This window comes from Natator depressus, chromosome 21 (assembly GCF_965152275.1).
Source record: "Natator depressus isolate rNatDep1 chromosome 21, rNatDep2.hap1, whole genome shotgun sequence".
Lineage (NCBI taxonomy): Eukaryota > Metazoa > Chordata > Testudines > Cheloniidae > Natator > Natator depressus.
In genome coordinates this window covers 7362761-7383863 of record NC_134254.1, presented here as the reverse complement: position 1 = coordinate 7383863, position 21103 = coordinate 7362761, and the positions used below count along the sequence as shown (strand labels likewise).

The 21103-nt window shown below is 43.4% G+C and overlaps 1 protein-coding gene across 24 annotated transcripts in view; it reads left to right on the top strand.

Moving 5' to 3' along the window:
- The window catches only part of NFASC (neurofascin), a 179917-nt gene that overhangs the window by 56188 nt on the left and 102626 nt on the right, over window positions 1-21103 (top strand). Inside the window, exon 1 of one of the 24 annotated variants that reach the window (XM_074935910.1) lies at window positions 886-901. The exons of the other annotated variants lie outside the window; for them this stretch is intronic. The gene's annotated coding sequence lies outside the window, so the exon portion shown is untranslated. Of the gene's footprint in view, window positions 1-885; window positions 902-21103 lie in introns of those variants that run through there. 24 annotated transcript variants of the gene reach the window in all.

Genomic DNA, 21103 nt, shown 5'->3' with positions numbered 1-21103 from the left:
CTGAAATGTAAGTACAATATGTATAGTCCAATTGATTTGTTTTATAATTATATGATGAAAATGAGAAAGTCAGCAATTTTTCAGCAATAGCGTGCTGTGACACTTCTTTGTATTTTTATGTCTGATTTTGTAAGCAAGTAGCTCTTAAGTGAGGTGAAACTTGGGGTACACAAGATAAATCAGACTCCTGAAAGGGTTACCGTAGTCTGGAAAGGTTGAGAGCCACTGGTCTACCCGAACAGCTGGCTAGCGTGGGGTAGATTCACACCCCAGCTTGCTGCAGTCTTATTATTTTGTGTAGACAAGCCCTGAGTCTCAGCTGTAGCCTTGCTGGTATTGGAGTCTCCCAGGACTGTGGACAGGGAACGTGCAGTGGCATTCTGGCTTGCTGGTTCATATGAACACATGTTGTGTGGGACCTTAGGTATAAGGCTGGAGCCTAATGTCTTGTTGGAATGATAATGACATGGGCCTTCAGCAAGTCACCGAGAGCCTGGTATTTGGAAGTGATGAGCACATGCAGTTCTCATTGCTTCTAAATGGAATTGTGGGCGATCAGCACCGCTGGAAAAGCAGGCTCTTAACCTCTCTGCATTAGTTTGTCTATCTTGGGGGTTCATGTAACATCCATTGCCATAGTACCCGGGCGCTGTTTCGCCATATATAATATGGGGATGATGATACCTGCCGTGCTGAAGCATCACAAGAATGGCAAATGCAGCGTGTAAAGAGAACTATAATTCTCCTCTAACTGTAACATCCTCTGTTCCATCAGGCTGGATTTGGGTGGAGTTTTCTGCGTTGGTGGATACGATTTGACGATACTTTGCCTTTCCTAGCAAATTCCATCTGAGCATCTAATAGCACTTCCTGGATAGGAATGAATGAAGCATCACATAAGGCAGGTATTATCCCCAATTTACAGATGGGGAAACTCAGGCAGAGAGTGAGGATGTGACTCGCCTCTGGTCACATAGTGAGTCAGAGTTAGAATTCGGTCTGTGGTTCCCAGTACCGTGTGGTTGGTCTACTAGAGCATGTCGCCTCTCTCTGGGTGTTGCTTCTGTTGGCTTTGCCTGTGATTATCAGCTGCTTGCTGCAAATCCCACAGGGCCCCGCGTGCTCGCCTTGAGAGGGAAAGTCTATGGAGGGGAGATGAAGTGAACTAGAGTATGAGTCCAGAAGGAGAGAGCCGGCTTTTCCAAAGCACTTGCTGTGTGAATTGTATAACGACGGCTGTTCATAGTGATTGCAGTGTGTGATTAGCAATCTGCTAATCACCAGATGAGAGATGCTGCTTCCTCTGAGGTGAGGCGAACCAGGGGAGCATGCGTACAAACATTAACAGCTTTTATGTGGAGGTGATGGGTTTTTGATCCTGCTATTTGCTCCACATTGTGGGGGAGTTTCCCTTCTATATAGTGCTGATGAAAGGTGCCAGGTTGCCAGTCCTAGGGGCCAAAGGCCTCTGTCCATCCACAGAACATGGGCAGCAGCAGAGAGAAATTATCTGCATGCTGTCCTGTCTATATGCCTCAAATGTCTTTAAATGGTCCAAGAAGGGAGCTCCGTCTCCATGATCCCGTCAATCCCTTGCATCTCTGCTGAGACTGCAACAGTGCAGGTTTGTGGAGGAGCAATTAATGCCAGTTGTGGAAGCGATCTGTATGGTGTCATCTAGTCTATTGCAAATTGGACTAAGATCCACCAGATTCATTTCACGCAAGGGCCACTGGAAAGTCACAACTCAGTCACAACTTTCAGTCACTATCAAACCAAGGCTGGCTTAGAAATGATGACCTGAAGGTTAGAGGTTCCACAGCCTCTCACCAATCCACTGAACCATCTATTCCTCTTTTGCTTTTCATAAAAGCTCGATGTACCTTATATGATGCAGTGTGATAACAGGGCAGGAACGTGGCCCATCAGTGGTGTGTAATTCCATCTGCTCTCTGCATGTGCTATGCTGCCCTTTAAGCTCATTTCTCCTCAAACTCCCTTTGCAGTACTCCTTTAAAGTTACTCCTTGTTCTCCTTAAACAAGATTATAATAATAAACCAGATTACAATGTAGAGGGTGCCCCCCATAAGTAACAGTATAAATAGGCTTGATGGAATTTAATTTTTTTTCTGATTTCAACAGTTATCCATGTTTATTTTGTGTGTTTTTATTTTTACTTATTTAAATTTTCACACTTGTGCAAAATTATGAGGTTTCAGCATTTTCCCCCCCTGTTTTTATTTATTTACATTTTCACCTTTGTGGGAAATTATGGGGGTCAGACAATGAGGGAATAAAGCAATAATTATATAAAGACAGACTTGACAGTCAAAAAGTTAAAGCTTTATAACTGTTAAAACACAAACTGTCAACATCACATGTCAAAACAGACAAAATAAATATCCTTAAATCAAACTCTGAAGTTCTCAAGCAGCTTTTTTACTTTCTTGCCTATCTATAAATTTTGATTATTATCAATGGAAATATTTTTGTTGGTTTGTGTGTGTACAATGAAATCAACATTTACCAATAACTATCTCATCCTTCTAAGCCTAAATATAAAGAAGAGCCCTAGACATCCCCAAATTGTCAAGAGATCATCTTGGTTGATTTCATTTCAAATGAAGGTTGAGTTTCCCAACCCATCTGCCTTAAATGCAACATTTATTGTCATTGAAAGGAAACCTGAATAAACTGTATTCTGTGACATACTTAATGGAAAACAAAAGGAACTTCTAAGAATGATTTTTCTCACCACTTCCAAGTCCCACTGATGAAACGAGGAGATGTCAAACAAGCATATAGGGAGAGGCTTTGTCCGCGGACGGTGGGAGATGGAGTTTGGTTTGCTCATTAGTAGAGCTGTTTCAACAAGGTGCCCCTGCTGCTACAGGAAATTGCCCTAAAAATCTGCTGATCAACTGTCAGATTGAGAATTCCCAGCAGGTACTGTGCTTTCATAACTATGAAGCATTGGGTTTTTCTTGTTAGCATCCTTCAGTCAACGAAGTCCAAATCATCTCTCTCCAAGTCAAGTTCTGCTGTTGGTAACAGAGCTATAAAGCTAGAGTAATTCCTTCTGTTGACGATCTTATGGTTAAGGCACTGGACTGCTACTCAGGTGATCTCAGTGTACTTCCCATCTCTGCCACATTGCTTGTGTGGCCAGTGGCAAGTAACTTAACCTCGCTGTGTTGGGATTCCCTGTGACAGACTGATAATATCCTGAATGAGCTTTATTGAAGTAAGTTTAGCATCTTTGGAGTTGATTGTATTACAAATAGAAATGTTTAGGGGCTATTGTGAGGTTGCATGGAACTTCTTTAGCAGGAAGACAAGATAAATGCTATCTCTGGAAGGCATTAGGAAATTCAGTGGTCTTTTTGGAACAATATGTCTGAAGTGGATTTCCTTGGAAGTTACCTTGAGGTGAGGGGAATGCAAATTCTTCCCCTCTGCAGCCAACCTTTTGAAGGTTTCAGCCTTTTAAAGATACATCCTGCGAGGAGAGACCCATTGTATACTAAATACCTGCTTCTGGGAATTCCATATTCAAGACCCCTGATCTGTATAAAAGGTGGACTAAACTTGTCATGAGTGTGCTTCTTTTGAGCTGAAGCTGTGATGAATTTGTAACCACAAGGAAACCCCTAAGGTGGGGTGCTGAAAGACTTCTCCTGCCAGAGCCCATGTTAGAGTTGGGGTGAACTCTGGTAAGCTTATTAGAATTTGTGTAGATTCTGTTGTTGTTTTCAGTGTTTTTTTTTTTTTTCTGTAGTGCCTTTTACCTTAAGAATGAAGTAGGCTTGTTTAGAAAGAGCTGTGAGGTAATGTATATCTGTTGCCACCACTCATGCTACGGGGGTAGCAGTACACTCAGTCTCAGAGGGGTGGTATGAGGATAAATCCATTAATGTTTGTGAGGTGCTCAGATGTGACAATGGTGGATAAGTACCTAGACAAAAAGAAAAGGAGTACTTGTGGCACCTTAGGGACTAACAAATTTATTTGAGCATAAGCTTTTGTGAGCTACAGCTCACTTCATCGGATGCATTCAGCTGTAGCTCACGAAAGCTTACGCTCAAATAAATTTGTTAGTCTCTAAGGTGCCACAAGTGCTCCTTTTCTTTTTGCGGATACAGACTAACACGGCTGCTACTCTGAAACCTACCTAGACAGAGAGACCTTAAGTGAAGTTGCCCCACGCTATAGTGTGACTCAGAGATTTGTAAGGAAACCGATTACATTATAAAACTGTCACCTTAACTATCGGACTTGTATAACAAGGCTGATAAATTCCAAAGCTGCGAGCTACAGCCACTGCCTTGAGTATCAGCAAGTCAGATTATTCAGTTCCTCCTGCCTTTTTTTAAATAGTGGTAGTAGTAATAATAATCAAAAGCTGTGTGCATTTGTGTGCAAATATTTATACATACAGCTCGCAGGGCATGAGCTACTCGTAATCCCCCCCCAATGGATATGCATGCATGCCGCAGGGATGCTACAAAGGGTGAGATAGAGAAGAGGGTGCGATGTACTGTGAAATAACACGGAGAAGTGGTGCGAGGAACCAATGGCCGCGAGGAACAGCTTCCGTTTCCCTGTGCCTTTCTTCCGGGGGCAGGTTGGAAACTGAGCAGGCGAGGCTATTGATTTTAATACAAAATACATTGATCTATCTTGGGTTTTCTATAAGGCCTAAACCTGTAGTGTCTAAGCTGCCTGCTTTATATACCAAGAGGAGTGTTTGGACGTGAGTGAGAGAGGTTATCTTGACTTCCCCTGCGAGGCAGTGCAAGTGTTGGTTTGTAAAAAGCACGAACTTGTGAGCAGATATCCAGAGAGTTCAAGTGAGCTGAGACCAGTCAAACCTTACCTGCTTTAAGCGGCATCTACACTTCTCTTCTGCTGAGGTGTGTGTGTGTTAGTCCTCTGGCTGTAGTTATCTGAAGTGTCATTCTAAAAGCATTTCTCTGATCATGAGAGCTAGCGTTCTTTCTGATTCCAGGCATTCCCTCTTTATAATGCACTGAGACCATGATGCACACTTCTTTAGTGACAGAGCCCTTATTTGCTACGTTTGCACGCCTCCCCCTTTTTTGTGTTCCGCTTTTGCTCAACAAACCGGGGGGGGGGGGGCAAAAGAGAGAACAAATTAAGATAGCTGAGTTGGTGTGTGGCCTGTGAGTGGAACATGCCAGGATGCCCACAATAGCCCCAGATTTGGCATCATGGCTTGGACTTAGTGTTGACTGAGATCCCTGCCTCTCTGTGTGTTACTTTATTGTTGCAGCAAAACAAACTGATTTTATGAAACAAAGCCCCACTCAACTTTAAGCAACTCTGAAACTACTGCTCAGACCTAGTACACGTTACTGTGTTTCCTGATTGGGTCTCACAGAGTGTAAATCAGCATAGCTCCGTTGCTTTCAGTGGAGCTATGTGGATTTATACCAGTTGAAGATTTGGCCCAATAATAAGAGTAGCAGTGTTATTAACAAGACAATACCAATAATTATTCTGCAGGCATTCTCCTTATCCCAGGGCATGTTTCAAACTCGTGCCATTGCACTCACAAGGTAAAAGGACAGGAAATTTTATGGAGGACAAGGGGGACAGAGTATGGAATAGAAGAAGAATTTTTTTCCTCTTGATAGCAGCCAAGAGGACTGTTAGAATTGGGTTACAATCAAAACTCCAAACATCAGCCTTTATATTGCCAAGCATTTTGGCATGCTCAGAGTAAGAGGCCTGATTCCTGCAATGTGCTGAGCACCCTCGGCTCTTGTTAACTTTGCTGGGGGATGAAAATGCTCAGCACCTCCATTGGATTGTATCCAGTATTTTACTTAGGGAATCATGCTGCGTGTGGGAAAAAGAATTGGCTGAGAGGAGGACGGGAAGCCATTAGAAAAGAATGACAATAGCAGCCACAGCGTAGGCTAGAGAGTTGAATGGAAACTGGTAGCCCCCAGCTTGGGTACTGTCATCTTCTGTGACCTTGGACAAGTCATCAAACCCATCAGTGCCTCAGTTTCCCCATTTTATGAAATTATCATGGTACCTATGGCAATTGCCATTTTAAAAGCCCACAGAATCCCATGCCCTTAGGGAAGAGTCCCATAGACTGTATTAAAAAATAACTTCCGTAGAACTCTCTAGAAGGGTTATAATTCTCTATGCTGTGTGTTTTTTTTTTAAAGCCTATAAAGAAGATGTAATTTTCTGTTGTGGTGTATGTTTTTACAGTTATATTATAGGTATATTCTGTATCCTAGTCTCTTGATGGTACTTTACCATAAGGTTTACGTCATATTCCAAATATAGGAAAAAACTGCGGTATCTAGCATACCACTGCATACAAACTGTTGCCTTTTTAAAGGTGACCACTGCACCTATCTCAAGGTTGGTTTGTACGGCTACATTAGCCGATGTTCCTAGAACCCTTTGACCTTCTCAGGCGGGAAGGAAAGAGTGGAGTGTCACCCATTGTTAAAGCTTCTGTAACTCTGAGGCACAAGGCAAGCTGGGAGTCCCTCGATGGCGAATCCCAACTCTGATAGTCTGGAAAGCTAAACACATCATCGTCTGCCTCATGTCCAAACAAATCCCAGCATCCTTTTGAAGCGGCAATGGGAATGGATGGAGTCGCTGGTGAATGGAGATTAAACATTTTAGAATAGCATGAACTGTGACACCCCCCAAAAAACCCGTTTCCTTGACCCCTTGATCTGTGTGGATTCCTTGATTGACAGCTGCAGCATATGGGTTCCTGTAGGAGGCTTCTCACACCCGCAGAACAATGAAACAGATGGACAGCCTTCCAGGAGGGTTGAACAATAGCTGTCAGTGGGGGAGGTAGGGCTACTGTATACCAAGGTTCACCGCTCCAGCCATTGATTACAGCTGCACGGCATTGCAGATGGACTGCATCAGGCTGCTTCAGGCCCTTTGCTGAGACTAACCCAGTGGGGGAGACGGGACCTGGAGGAGGATAGGGGAGACAATGAGGGAAGAAGAGAGCTGAGGTATGAAATTTTAATGAGGAGTTAATTGCCAATTTCTCTCAGCAGGCCAGCATGCTGGTATAGCATCTGGGTGCAAAACTATAGGGTGTTGAAATCCGTATAACTCCAATATGGTTGGGATGGATAGTATTTTCTTTATCCCATGTAATTTTTGTCTTGCAGACTTTTCCTAACTTTACTCTAGTTTTTTGTTCCCAGCTCGTACCCTAACCCCTCGGCCAGTCTCTGTCAGGTCCAATTTGCTCAGCTTGGACACTAAGGGTCCCACAACTGCTTTTCCTAAAAGTAGGGATTATCCCCAGTGCCACTGTCCAAAAATTACATCCCTGCACTGTTGTGCTGTGTGCCAGTTGCTGGCTGCTTTCCACCCTTGCATTTTACGATATAATTGTGTGGTATGTAGCACATTGGATCCCACATGATGGAGGCTTCTAGGTGCTATAGCAATATAAATAGTTAATAATACTGGATATAATCTGCAAAATGCTTTGGGATTAAAGGTGCCCTACAGATATGAGCCTAAACCGTAACCTTTGGGTTCAAATCTGAACCTTGCAAAATTTGGGTGAGTTTGGAGCCGGCTGTTAGGTTTGACCCATTGTAGTGATCAGGGCCAGCCATAGAGATTGGATCCAAACATCTTGAGAAATTTCTTTTTTGGGAGAAGGTCTTTTAGGGTCTCTGGTTTGGGGTTAATCCCCAAGACGTGTAGAATAGAATTGTGAGGGGTGCGAGACCTTCCAGAGCTTTAAACTATGAAACGGGCTTCCCGGTGCAAACCTGTCTTTCGTACCCACCCACCCCCTAATGCTGGGCAGGGGAAAAGAGTGTTAGAGTTGCTAAAGGGATTTTGTAATGAAAGAAGAGAAATTACCTGGCTTTGTCTGGGTTTGTTTGTGACAATCACTGTGTTCTGAAGAACAATTATGAAAGCTGAACGTAACTTCAGAAACAAGTACACAGGGCTCCTCTCTCCTTTCTGAATAGAGAGGACAGAAAATGCTGCCCTTCCTAAGGGTTTCAGATAGCTGCTGTCTGGAGGAAGGGTACTCTCCACTCCAGTTAGACCTACAGGATAAAAGTTTCAAAAGATCCTTTCCCCTTTCCCCATATCTGCTATGTAGTGTGCTGATACTGCTATACATTGACCCTGCCACCTGCACAATAATACAACAAATGTTTTAAGTGGCTTCTTAAAAATGCTTGTAGGGATTCACACGTTCAGAAAGAATTGGTTTGTGCGTGAGTATTCTATATTGTGGGGGGTGGTGTATGTAGTATAGCTGTTAAAGTAGACAGGGTGTGTGTCTGTGTACATACATAATATAATATAATGAAGGATCTTATTTTGCCATCTTAAACCTCAGTCCTACAAATTGTTCCAGGGAGGCAGTTCTCACATGAACAGCTCACAGGATCGGGGCCCTAACAATCATCTTACATGCAAGTGATGGCTTTTAACGCAAGTGACAACAGGTTCTGTTATCGCCAAACAAAAGGAGTGGGCAGATTTACAACCTTGAAGTCAGCAACCCGGAAACCCAGCTAGCATATTACATGTTGGGGGGGACGGGGGCAGTGACCGGGAATGGGAATAAAGCAGGAGAGGAAGAGAGACCCCAGAAAGTGGTTTTTCCGCCCCCTCCAACCCCCCCCCGCCCCTCTCTAGTTTTCATTAGGGAACAACTATTTTTTTTTTAAACCATCAATTTACACTGCATAAAACTTAATGTTTTCCCTCATTTTAAAAGTGATGCCAAAGCACTGTTCTGTAATTGTCACTTTTTTTAATTATGTGAATGAAGCCCATAAAATGATATGGTTAAGTGTCGTCTTGGGAACATTAGTAACAGGAGTTTTTCTAATTGCTATGAAGAATGTCCTGGTGGATCTGATGAGTTGATTTAAAAACAGTTCTCCACCGTGGGGTATTTTATTTATTTAACTTTATCATGGAATGATTTTTTTCCTTATTTTAAATTGTTGCTTTTTTTTGGTTTTGCTCCAAATCGAGGGCCCAGTCCTGCAAAGAGCTGTGCACCCTTTGTAGCCAAGGACTCCATCGAGAGTTCAGGATGCTCAGTGTTTTGCTCAGGCTACAAGGAAGGAATATGTTTTAATGAGAACGCACTAAGGCCCGATTTCAGTAAAGCACTTAAGCACATGCTTAACTTGATGTGAGTGGTCCCATTTTTCTTCCATGGAACTGCTCAGGTGTTTAAAGCTAAGTACCTGCTTAAGTGCTTTGAGACTCAATCCTGTTCTCATTGAAGCCAGTGCTAAATCTCCTATCGAGTTAATTGGGGTGGATCAAGCCCTTGGTAAATAGGGATGAGGACTACTTATGGCCTGGGCTTTGCTGAATCTGGACGAAAGGCGATATTCCAAAGAGATATGGGCCTGAATTAAACCCCTAAAATCCAGGATATTCTAATCCTGGGACTGGTTGGAACCAAATCTGGATCTAGACTTTACTGCTTGGACCCAGCACTGATTCTCACTGAAAGTTGCATGTTTGCAGCAAGGGGAGACATTTTCACATGCAGTGCACCTTTCATTGTTGCTCAGCCACAGACTGTGTGCCTGCTTCGAATGGTTAATGTCTGATGCCCAAGGGGCGGGCATGAGCAGCCTGGCTGGAGAAGTAATGACCTATTTGAGTAGCATGTGGTTCATGTTCTGTTAATGATCAAAGCAAGTCCTAAGCCTCTCTTCTGGCCCTTCAGCTCTTTCTGCTGCCTTAGCTAGCCAATGATAGTTAAACATTCCCCTCCCATCTCTCTTGTCTCTGCATGAATAGAAGCTAGCTAGGAAACTTGCTCACACAGAGCAGATGGAAGTCTCAGGTTGCAGGGGTAGTGGGGGCGGAGAGAGAGGTTGGGCAGATTCATCAGGAAAGGGATGAAAGGTTTTCTAACTCAGCTGCCCAGAGACAGAGGAAAGAATAGATTCCTGTCATCTTGAGGCAGGCTGACCAAAGGTAGAATGTACAAACAGCAGGTCGAAGGCTCTAATCTTCTACAGTTATCCTTTTAGTTTTCCCAGGCTGGGTGAGTGGACTGCTGCCTCTGAAATTAAATAGTGTCCTTGAATAACCTGTCTGAGAAAGTGAAGGGCAGGAACCTGCAGTCAAATACCTAGAACTATAATTCTTTTAGGAAGATCACGTGTGATGAAAATGCTGCAGTTACACAGCTCTGTGAGGGGTAGGGTGACCAGATGTCCCGATTTTATAGGGACAGTCCCGGTTTTTGGGTCTTTTTCTTATATAGGCTCCTATTACCCCCACCACCGTCCCGATTTTTCACATTTGGTGTCTGGTCACCCTAGTGGGGGAAAAAAAAATTAAAGCTTGATTTTTTTCATTACTTTGTTACACTGAGAGAGTTTAAAAGTTGCCTTGACTTATTTCTCCTTCGCTACTAACTTGAGTTGTTTGCAGACATTCTGCTCAGTTTTGATCGTTCGTGTATAAATATTGTCTTTACCAAAGAAGATGAAACTTAAGAGCTTGTGAAACCATTAGGAAAAGGTGCGCACTCTGAAATGAATTATAACAGTAAATGGGTTTGAAGTGTTTTTTCTGTATCATCTAGTTAACTGACAGAGATTTTTACTAATAAAGAACTTTTACCCAGTCTTGAGACTGTGAGCTCCCCTAGGCAAAGACCGTCTTTGCATAATGCGCATTTTCAACTTAATAGTATCACCTAGACGCCGACCAGGTGTAGCTCCATTGTGCTAGGTGCTGTACAAACATATAGCAAATGACAATCGCTGCCTAGAGGAGCTTATATTGTTAGCACCAGGGCCGGCTCCAGGCACCAGTGAACCAAGCAGGTGCCTGGGGCGGCCAACGTAAAGGGGCTCTGGGGCGGCAATCCGCCCTTGGCAGCAGCAGGAATTCGGCGGCCGCTCCGTCACAGCGCGTTGCGTGCTTGGCAGCAATTCGGCAGCGGGGACACAACTCTTCGGTCGCTGGCAGCAATTCGGTGGCCGCACCATCGCTCCGCCTCCGTGTTTGGCAGGCAGGATTCCGCCTCCCCGTTCGGCGGCAAGTTTTTGGGTTTTTTTTTTTTTTGCCCCTTGGGGCAGCAAAAACACTGGAGCCAGCCCTGGTTAGTACTTATCCAATAGCAAATACTAAGCAAGGGGATCTTTCCTCTTTGATGCATATGCATATCAAGAGGTGAATAGACTCCTAAAATAATGGGCTAAACCTAAAGAGGCTGCACCTGCAACTCTCACTAACCTTGGGTCAATACGTCAGGGAATTGCGTTTATTGCCTTGTGGAGCCAATTGAATCGTATTTGTCAGATAGTGTACTTGATGAACTTTATGATGGTTTTTGGAGAGCTCTCTTCATTTGTCCAGCTCGTTTTCCTTACAATAACTGATGTTTTAAAACCAACTTATTTTACCCATTTATTTTTAAAGAAGTACTAATTATCACTATTTTTGTACATTGCAATCCACTGGTGCGCAGCTTTTGTTACTATAATGTCTGCAGCTCGCATGAAGTTTACTTTTAGACAGTATTCTGTGTACAACAGTGCTTGAATCACAATTTCACGCATGCGAAATGTATTAATTTGGGGCTAAATATAACTGTATTCCTCTTTGCAGTGGTACACGTGGACTAGTACTTTCCTGCATTAAGTATTCCCCAGAAAAAGAATAATGGGTTATATTTTTAGCTTGGGAAAGTGCACGTTCCCTGCTTGCAAATGCAATTTCCGCATGCTAAATGCACTGAGTAACTGCTACTCTACCTGATCTGCACTTACAATCAGTTGATTAGAGGAGCCATTTTTATATTTGTACCCACAACAGAACTGTGCAAAAAACACATGCAAATAACGCACTTTCAAATGCAAAGCCACCCTCCTGGAAACTCTTTTTATAAACCACCTATGCCAATATTTAAGGTATTCAATTCCTGCACTGGATACAGTGCAAGATTACACTGAAGTCAGCCAAGTTCTGTTCCTTACAATGACACTGATTGTGGAAACAAGGTGGGTGAGGAAATATCTTTTATTGGACCAACTTCTGTTGGTGAGAGATACAAGCTTTTGAGCTTACACAGTGCTTTTCTTCGGCTTATTGTGTCACTGTGGGAGTCATTTGACCTCTTGTTGCATCAGTATCCCTATCTATGTAATAGGTTAATATGTACCTCATCTGGGTATTCTGAGAATTCTTTAATGTTTGTAAACACTTCAAAATGTTCATATAATATATATATAAGTGCAAACTATTTTTTGGAAGGAGGAGGATTTACTTGGACTAGAAGAAAGCACACATGGATGCACAGAATCTTTCCTCTGCCTTTTACAATAGGGTGGAATACCTACAATGCTGTGTTAGGATCCACTCACTGTCAGTTTATTTTGGGATGCAAAATATACAGTGGATGATAGGAAATCTCCTCCTGGATCCCATGTATCCTTTGTCATGACTGCTGCACACGAATAAAAAGCGTGGCTAATTTTGCTATGGGAAATGTTATTTCTGCTGTAAACTCTGTTGTCTGTCTACCCGTCACATGACCCTCAGCTATAATGTGCACCTGTCTCCATAGAATGGTAATCGTTTCCATTGTTTGTATTCTCCTGGAGCAGGAACATAGCCTCCCCATCTTGTGTGTCGCAGCTATCTCCATGTGTCCTTTCCCTTTTGGCTTCCTCTACTTTAATGTTTTACCACCTCCTTTCTCTGGGCAAACATTGTTAGGTTTTCAATAGAGATGGACTCAAGCTGCAAGATGTAGATAGGCATGCAGATTTCAGAGGGTCTAAAGCAGACCTGTGTGAATTTGAGTCTTTGGATAGGGGCCATTTCTGGTTTTAAACAGGCCCTAGGAAGATTTCTTTTTAAATGGTTGAAAAAAGTTACTGTCAAATTTTTTACATATTTTACAACTGGCACCTTATCCACACCCTTTTCAGTGTTTGATAACTGAAGTTATTAAATTTTTACTCTAATTGTCTCAATGTATGGCCCTTAATCACTCCTGTGTTTGTCTCAAATCGGAGAATGAGCGTAACGCTTCTGTTCCGATCAATTTCTCTGTCACGCTCTCTGTCCCAGCATGGCACTAGTGAAACTGTTACTTGTTTTGGAATTACCTTTTTCCCTAAATTAATGGAAAAATTCTGTGAGGCTTCGGCTTCCTAGAAATTTATTCTGACATAACTTAAACTTGAAGCCAGACTTGATTGGAATGCCTCGTTAATGAATATTTTTAATTAAATCACTTTTTTTGTGTTTCAAAGGAGTAGTTATAGGGAAGTTGTGAGTAAGCAGCTAGGCACACACAATATACCTAAGGTTATACAGGTAAGTAAAGGATGCAAAAAGGAATTAAAACAAATATGGTCCCTGTGCATTATGATATTTGGTACAAAAATCATTAGTAAAAAATACGTATGTGTTGTGGGAGGGAGGAAATGTACCCTGTTTGTAATGATCTCTTTTTAATCCTGCATAATTGAATTCCCATTTAGGTGTGTTGCATGATAGTAATAAACAATATGCAATCTTAATGCTAGGATGCATCTTCGGTGGGAGGCATAAAACATCATGCATCACAATGAAATGCCCATCCACTGCTTTTTTCCTGTGTTATCACCTGGCCTGCACTTTCCTTCTGTACTTTTACTGGCCGACTGTACCCACTGTTTGCACTTGCCTTTCTCCTCTTTCTCTCATGGTGATCCAGAGGTGGCTGCTGCTTTGGGTGATAAAAGGGCTGCATGGTTCTGGTGCAGTGAAGGATGAGAAGTTTGTGCGAAATTGGCACAAATATACATGGATAAATAGGCCCTTTCAGTAGAAGGAGGATTCAAATGGTGCAGGGGGAAGAGCAGGAGAGAGAGGTGGCGGTGGTAGAACATCACCCCGTTGTGGCATGACATGGAATGTAACCTGGGAAATCCAAACATGATCGGTGGGATTAATCAATCATACATGAGCTGTTGCAGTATGTGAAGCCAAATGCTGGAGCTTTGCAAATAAAACAGTGATGAGCTGTGTGTGTACTCAGAAAGAAAAGCCATGAAGCTCTATAGTGGAATCCGTGAATTTGAGGTTGGGAGATAGAGGGGAAGGAGCTTAATGTCTGATATTATTCACACTGAAGTCAATGGCAAATTTCCCTTTCACTGCAGTGAGGGAAGGATCAGCATTTTTAGCACGCTCATAGGAATGACATTGTACCCCTCCCCCACTTCCCCCCCGAACTGTACATTGCACTGAAAAGTCATGGGGGAGAGTTGCTATTGTTTTAAATACACTTTGATGGTAAAGGCATCTTTTCATCTGGAAAGAGTTCCGGAGTAAGGACTGTGGCAGATGGTGGTATTTGGGCTATATTCTCCAATCTGGATTGAACAGCTTGTGACAGTCAATGCTGCAGTGTATCCCACTTTCTGGGGAGGAAAACATAGCACCAACCAGTCTGAGACATGCGCTGGTTCTGAACTCTGGAAGAGTATTTGGGGAAATGTAAAAAAAGGTCCCATCTTGCTGCTGTTCTAGTTGGGTTGGAGAAGTGGTGTCGTGATACGGATGATGCTGGAGTCAGGGCTGTGCTTCAGTAGGTTAGATTCCTGTTGAATGGAATCAAAATCTTGCAAGAGCCGCTGATGTCATCAGATTTCTGCTGTTTTAAACCAGGATCTCGCAAACAGCAGATGGGATGTTTGGTCCAGTCTAATCTGGAACCGGAGATACAGAGTCTGGCTGCTTGGCCGTGTGCTGGCTTCCAAGATTTGGCCTAGGGGCTGAAAACTTGAGAAGATATAAGGCCACCCTACAATGGAAATGACAAGAATTCCCAACCCCAAGCATGCCACCTGCAATGGGGGACAATTGCTGAATTTTATGGGTCCTGGTTTTGCAAATGTAGCTTGGGTGGTGTCATGACCAGGATACCAGCCAACATGGCCAGCCCTGGGAAAAAGAGACTGTAATAGATTTAAGGTTTGTGGACTTGCCCAGCTTTTTTGATGGGATCCAAACCCTTTTAGTTTCACAGTGCAGTAGTGCTTCATAGTGATGTCTCATGCAATGTTGTGACCTAAAGGCTTGGTGCCATGACATGGCATTCAACTGTAATATGATGGGCTTATATTTTTGGTCCAGTAGCGAAGGTTAAAAAGCTCTAGGACGGAACTGAATGCGAGGAGGAGGAGGAGCTCATAATCCCTTGCCTTAAGAGTAGTGATTTACGTGCCAGAGCCCCATGTTCAATTCATTTCCATCATGGCAATGTAATTGGGATGTTTCAAAAGTCTCCTGTTTAAAATTTCAACCCTTAGATTCCTTGAATCACCCAAAGAAGTGGATTTGAGACATTGGAGAGTCATGTGGCCAATAGCATCTCCATGTGTGCGGATGTGTGCGCGCATACGCCTGAATGCAAGTCCATTCCTTTGCATTAGTGACATTCTCTCCATGCTTTCTGTCCCAGTGAGAGGAAAGGTTGTGACAATGTGGGCTGTGTTCTGCTCTGACATATAGCCGTGGGCATGCAGCAGCACTGTGTGTCCTGAACAACCCACCCACACGCACAAGCACGGCAGAAGAAGTTTTGAGATGCACGGTGAGTCATGCCCACGTACCTCGGATAACAATGGGGCTCTCAGGGATCGTGGCTTCGATGCAGGTTTTGTGAATGTGGGGATAATTTTGGTGGTATTTTCTTGTTTGTTGAGTGTTCCTGGAAGCGTTTGATGAACAGCTCTGGCAACACTGTGCTGCCTTGTTCCATGCAGTTCTCCGCATGCCACTTGATCCAGACGTGCAGTAACTTTAGCTGTACTTCAGTGCTCTGACAACACACTGTCATCCTTACTTGGAACACACCCCCTGGTACTCCTTACCCCTCCCCCCACTGACATAATTCTACCCATGCATCTCAGTCCAGAACTGTCATATAATTTGCTGGCTTCAGTGTACCATGGAAGTCTTGCACTGGTGCAATTTCTGACCCAGTTCCTCAATGACTCTTTATTTCAAGTGTTTGTATTGCTAGCTAGAGCTAGATCAGAAAATCCTGAGAGTGACTTGAAAAAAACCAAATCTAAACAACAAAACAAAATAAAAAACCTTTAACGATCTATAATCTGATTGGTGGAATTGGGACACAAAGGGGACTTACTGGTGTAGGCAGAGCTGCAGTCAGAGAACAGGGTTGCAATGCTCATAATGGAATCAGAACACTGGCCTGAGGGACGCAGTATTGCGAGCCCCAAATGTTCAAAAACCATAAATCCAGCTCCTCAAAAATCATGAGATCTAAATAATAATTTGAGGGGGGTGTTTTTGCCTTCTGATTTCTGAGCCTGTAGCATTCATATTTCTCAAGCTTTGCTTTGCAAGCACAAAGACTAGCAATTCTTTTTACTTTTTAAATGTAAGCAGAGATTCTCATCATCGCAGGACTCCCAGAGCTGAAGCTTTAAGAAAACCACCAAATATGGGGAGACTTGTTTAAAAAATTGGGCACACTAGCAATAGGGGAAATAGAGGAAGGTGGAATCTATACTTGCCTTTATAAGTGTCAGATACCCAGATACACAGCAACTGTGTGCTGCAAATTTAGGTGATGACCCTGCAACTGGGTCTGCCTCCTGCGGCCTCCTGCACCCATACAGAGACCCACTGAAGTGAGTCGGGCGCTGTGTAGTTCGGGTTATGAACCCAAGGAGAGCAGTTTGCAGGATTGGGGCATTAACATCTTCAAGGCATCTGCTGCAGGAACAACCTAACAAATCCATAAGAAGTGCCGTACTGAAAATCCCTGGCTCTTACCTAGTGCTTTCAGATCTCGAAGCACTTTTTATAAAAGAGGTCAGCATCGTTATCCCCATTGTGCAGATGTGGAGACTGAGGCACAGGGAGTGGGAAGTATTTACTGAGGGTCACCCAGCAAGCCAGTAGCAGAGCAGGAAATCGAATCCAGTGTTCCTGAGTCCTAGTTCAGTGTTGTTGCCATTAGACCACGCTGCCTTGAATTTACCAGAGGTGGGAGTATATGTGACATTTAATGGGCCAAACACAGCTGATGTGTCACCATTGACAGCAGTGGAGTTACACCAGGAATGGATTGGGACCAGTATGCTTGTCATACTTGGAAAATTAAAGCATATTTCTTGTGGCTGGGATTTTCAGAGGCACTTAAGGAATTTAAATACCCAACTGCCTTGAATCCCAGTGACTGTCCATCTCCTCGCTCCCTTAAGAGTGTTTGAAATCCCAAGTGTTTAATCTTCTGTGAGATGATATTGATCCACTTGGATTTTCCCACTGTCATTCTGCTTAATAAACAACTTGGTAATGGGGGCCAATCAGTGCTTAATTTGTGCCAGGGCTGAGCACCAGCACCTCTAGGCTTGGCAGTTTATAGCCCTGGCACCTCTGCTTGCCACATCACTTATGAAAGTTAAAAAAAATTGCTTGAGCCCTGGCACCTCTTTCACTACAAATTAAGCCCTAGGGTCAGTACACTCCCTTTTAATTTGCTCTGAGGGTGAAATTCAATCCTGTGCAGGTGGCACCAGACCTGCGTGTTGCTAGACCTGCCAGGGCTTTTTTAAAATTGGGCTTTTCTTGGTTTTTAGTTCTTTGGTGGGTAAAGATATCCTGCAGTGAATGCTGGGGTGGTGGGGGAGATTCCAGTTCCATAAAAAAAAAAAACTTATCAGGCATGTGGAGAATGATTTTTCTCTTTTTTTGCTGGAGGACCTTTGGTAGGTCTCAGATATTTGTTCATTGTGAGCTCTGTAACAGTTACTGCTAACAAAGTTTGGAAGACCTATGCAACCTCATGCTTAAGGGTTTAAGATTATCTTTATTAGAGATTAGGAGGAGACCTGATGTGGAGGGCAGGTCATCCCATCACTGCCTCCTACAAGGTTTCTTACACCTCTCTAGGCTGCTGGTGCTGGCCAGGTCTTGAGACAGGATACTGGCCTCGATTGGACAATGGGTCTCGTATGGTCTGGCAGTTATGTTCTTAACACCTTTTCTGAAGCCAGGAAGGTGGTGAGATCTCTGCAGAAGGGGTGAATTTCATAGGTGACTATGGCACAGTACTGTGAAAGCCCTACATTTGAGAGCTTTCCTCTGAGAAAATGGTGGTAGCTCCCTGGGGCCAAATAATCCCATGCTATGTTGGAAGGAGGAGTGCTTTCAGTGGGAGTGGCTAGTACGTTGGTATCGGGCAATACCAAGGCTGATGGAACACAGCAGATTGCAGCGATGTGAGGGGAATGGAAAGATCCTGCATGGCTGTTCCTGTTGTTTACTACTGTGTATTTTTCAGTGGGGTTTTCCCCACATGTACTGCCCCGTGCAAGCAGTCAGCAAATCAACTTAATCATAGCTCATAAATATTCTTCTGTTTTGCGGCTGCTTTTTCCTGCAGGCGGCTAGTCGTGGTATCTAGAACTACAGAAATTAGAGGTCATCCTCTCCATTGCCTGTGGCAGGATTGTTCCTTGTTGTGCATTCTCCAGGAGAATGCAGTTTAGCTTTCAGTTCACCCAGGGATGAAGCCTCCCCCACTTCGCTGGGGAGACTGGTCTGTGGATTAAACCCAGGCGTCGCTCCCCCCCTTTTTTTTTCTTGATGGACTTTGCGTTTTACAACATTCAGGGACAGTTGAAGTCTTAGCAGCATCCAGCAGCTTATTTATCTGTCATGAATCTGGGCTTTCCTTGTCTGCCAAATGACCTGCCCTTGCACCACTCTCTCATCTGGTAACACGCGGGGGGAAAAAAACCTTGTGCAAAGAAAGAGGAAATATCACATAGCAGAATATCTCCAGACTTATTGCTATTTGCTGCCCTGTCTTAATGTTGGGTAATAGCTAAGAGAGGACTGTCTGCACATCTGCCACTGAGGCCCAATATTTATAACACTATTAAAGACACCATCATAACTCAGGCATGACGTAATCTCCGATGAATTACGAAAGCCCAGTGAAAAAGATAATTTATCCTCCTTTGCCTTGTTTTTTAATCCATGTTACTGATTTTTAAAAAAACACGGGTGGGGTTGAAATGTTTCACATTGTGAAAACGCTAGAGGGTGTTGGATTTGTTGATGTGACAGTGTATGGTTGCATTTCACAGATGTACCCTGTGTGCCTCAAAAGACTCTCTTATGTATGGGAAGATGAAGCAGAACTAAATGGCTATTATGCTGAACCGAATTCTGCCACCATTTGTATCTGGGCAACCCAGATGGCTTCAGTATGATTCTTAGGTGTGACTGGAGGGAGAGGAGGAAATTTGTCTGTGAAGGCTCAAACCTTGAAGTGCTCAGTCCCTTCTCAGGCAAAATTTCCCCTAGTTTCTGTAGGAGTTTCCATTGATTCCCAAAATGTCCCTGAGGGCATGCTCTAGAAAGCACTAATCAGAAGTCTGCCAGTTCCAGGTGTAGCAGTAGAAGTTATTCTGAACTGCAGCAGCCCTAACTGGAGCAGGTTTTAAAATCCACTCATTTAAAAAACCATTAGAAAGGCTCCCATAAACTGAGTATGCGCAATGCCCCTCTGCAGGGTAGGGCTGCATATGTGCAAGATTCTCTGCAGCACTGCTTCGCACCATCTGTTTGGGTGCCTTTCTACCCATGCAGCGGTTCAATGCCAGGCCTAAGCACTGCTTATGTCCTCCAAACAGGAGTGGTGCATAGCCCCCTGTGCTGGGCCTCTGCACAAGGGGGCGGATTTTCCTGTTTTGAAGTCTGATTTAGCTCCCAATGAAGTTAAGGGAGTTTTTCCATCCCCTTTAATGGGAGTAAGATCAGGCCCTTATTCTTTATACTTGTCAACCACAGGTGGGCCAGTTCTTTCTTCCCCTCTATCCGTACAACTCACATTGGAGTTACTGAGAGCTCTGCTTGCCTGTCAGAGGGCAGAACTGGGCCTATTGACTTCCGTAAGAGGGCTGTTAGGGAAGACAGGATTTATCTCATGAGTAAAACTCCTCTGTGTGTCATAAGCATGATAAGAAGAGGGCCATGTGGTGTAGTGTTTAGAACAAAGGAGTAGGAGCCAGAAGGCTCCCAGTTAAGACATTGACTCACTGCCATGACCCCAAGCAAGTCTCTTGACCTTCAGTAGCTCGGCCAGTCCAGCTGGAAAATTGAGTAAAAAGCAGAAAGCTTCCTGACACAGAGGTGCTACAGCTGAGCTCAGCTTTCCTTGATCCATAAATGACCAAAAATCTTCCTGTTATCTTGTAACATAGTGTATAGTATTAACACCGCATAGTGGAAGAAGAATAATTGTTACTGTCAATCAACTCTGCTGAAGTACATTGCATGGGATTTCATTAGCGCTTCGAACTGTTCCCAGCATAGCTTTCTTCAGTGAAATGTAGCACTTTTTTGATATTCACAAATCAACATGGATTTTTATTTATTTATTTAATGTGGTTGGTTGAGGGGTTTTGGTAGGGGGAGGGGTTGTTTTGGGGTTTTTTTGAGGCATCTTCTGTATTTTTACACAGCCTTTAAAGAAGAAAAATCCTGTTGGTTTTCCTTCACACAGTTGTTGGTTTCACTCTTCTTTATTCACTAGTTCTGAGTAACTTACAATTAGTCACCAGGCACAGCATGATGTTCCTGTTTCCATCCTGAAATGAATATCCGATTTCTCAGTATTATTCCTGATCAGAGTTGAGTTAGGATGAATGTTTGTGAAGAAAATTATCAGTGGGATTGTGAACATAACAAACCTGAGTTTGGTATCTAATTTGTCAGGGTTTGTGAAAATTGTTTGCCACTATTCAACTATCTCTAGACTTCTCAAAAGAGTAACTGAGTACAAACAGAATGGTTTCCTTGAAGTGTTTGGAATTCTCTTACTTTGGATTTTGACCATTCCTTGGGTTTTGAATTTTAAGTACAGTGGACATATGCTACAGTGATAGTTTGCACGATCCTCTATCTGATACTCAGGACCATATTTTCAAGAGTTCAGTACTCACCGTTTAGCCATAAAGGTCACAACAGGAGCTGCTGGCTGCTCAACTGTTTGGTGCAGATTAGAACTCGTGG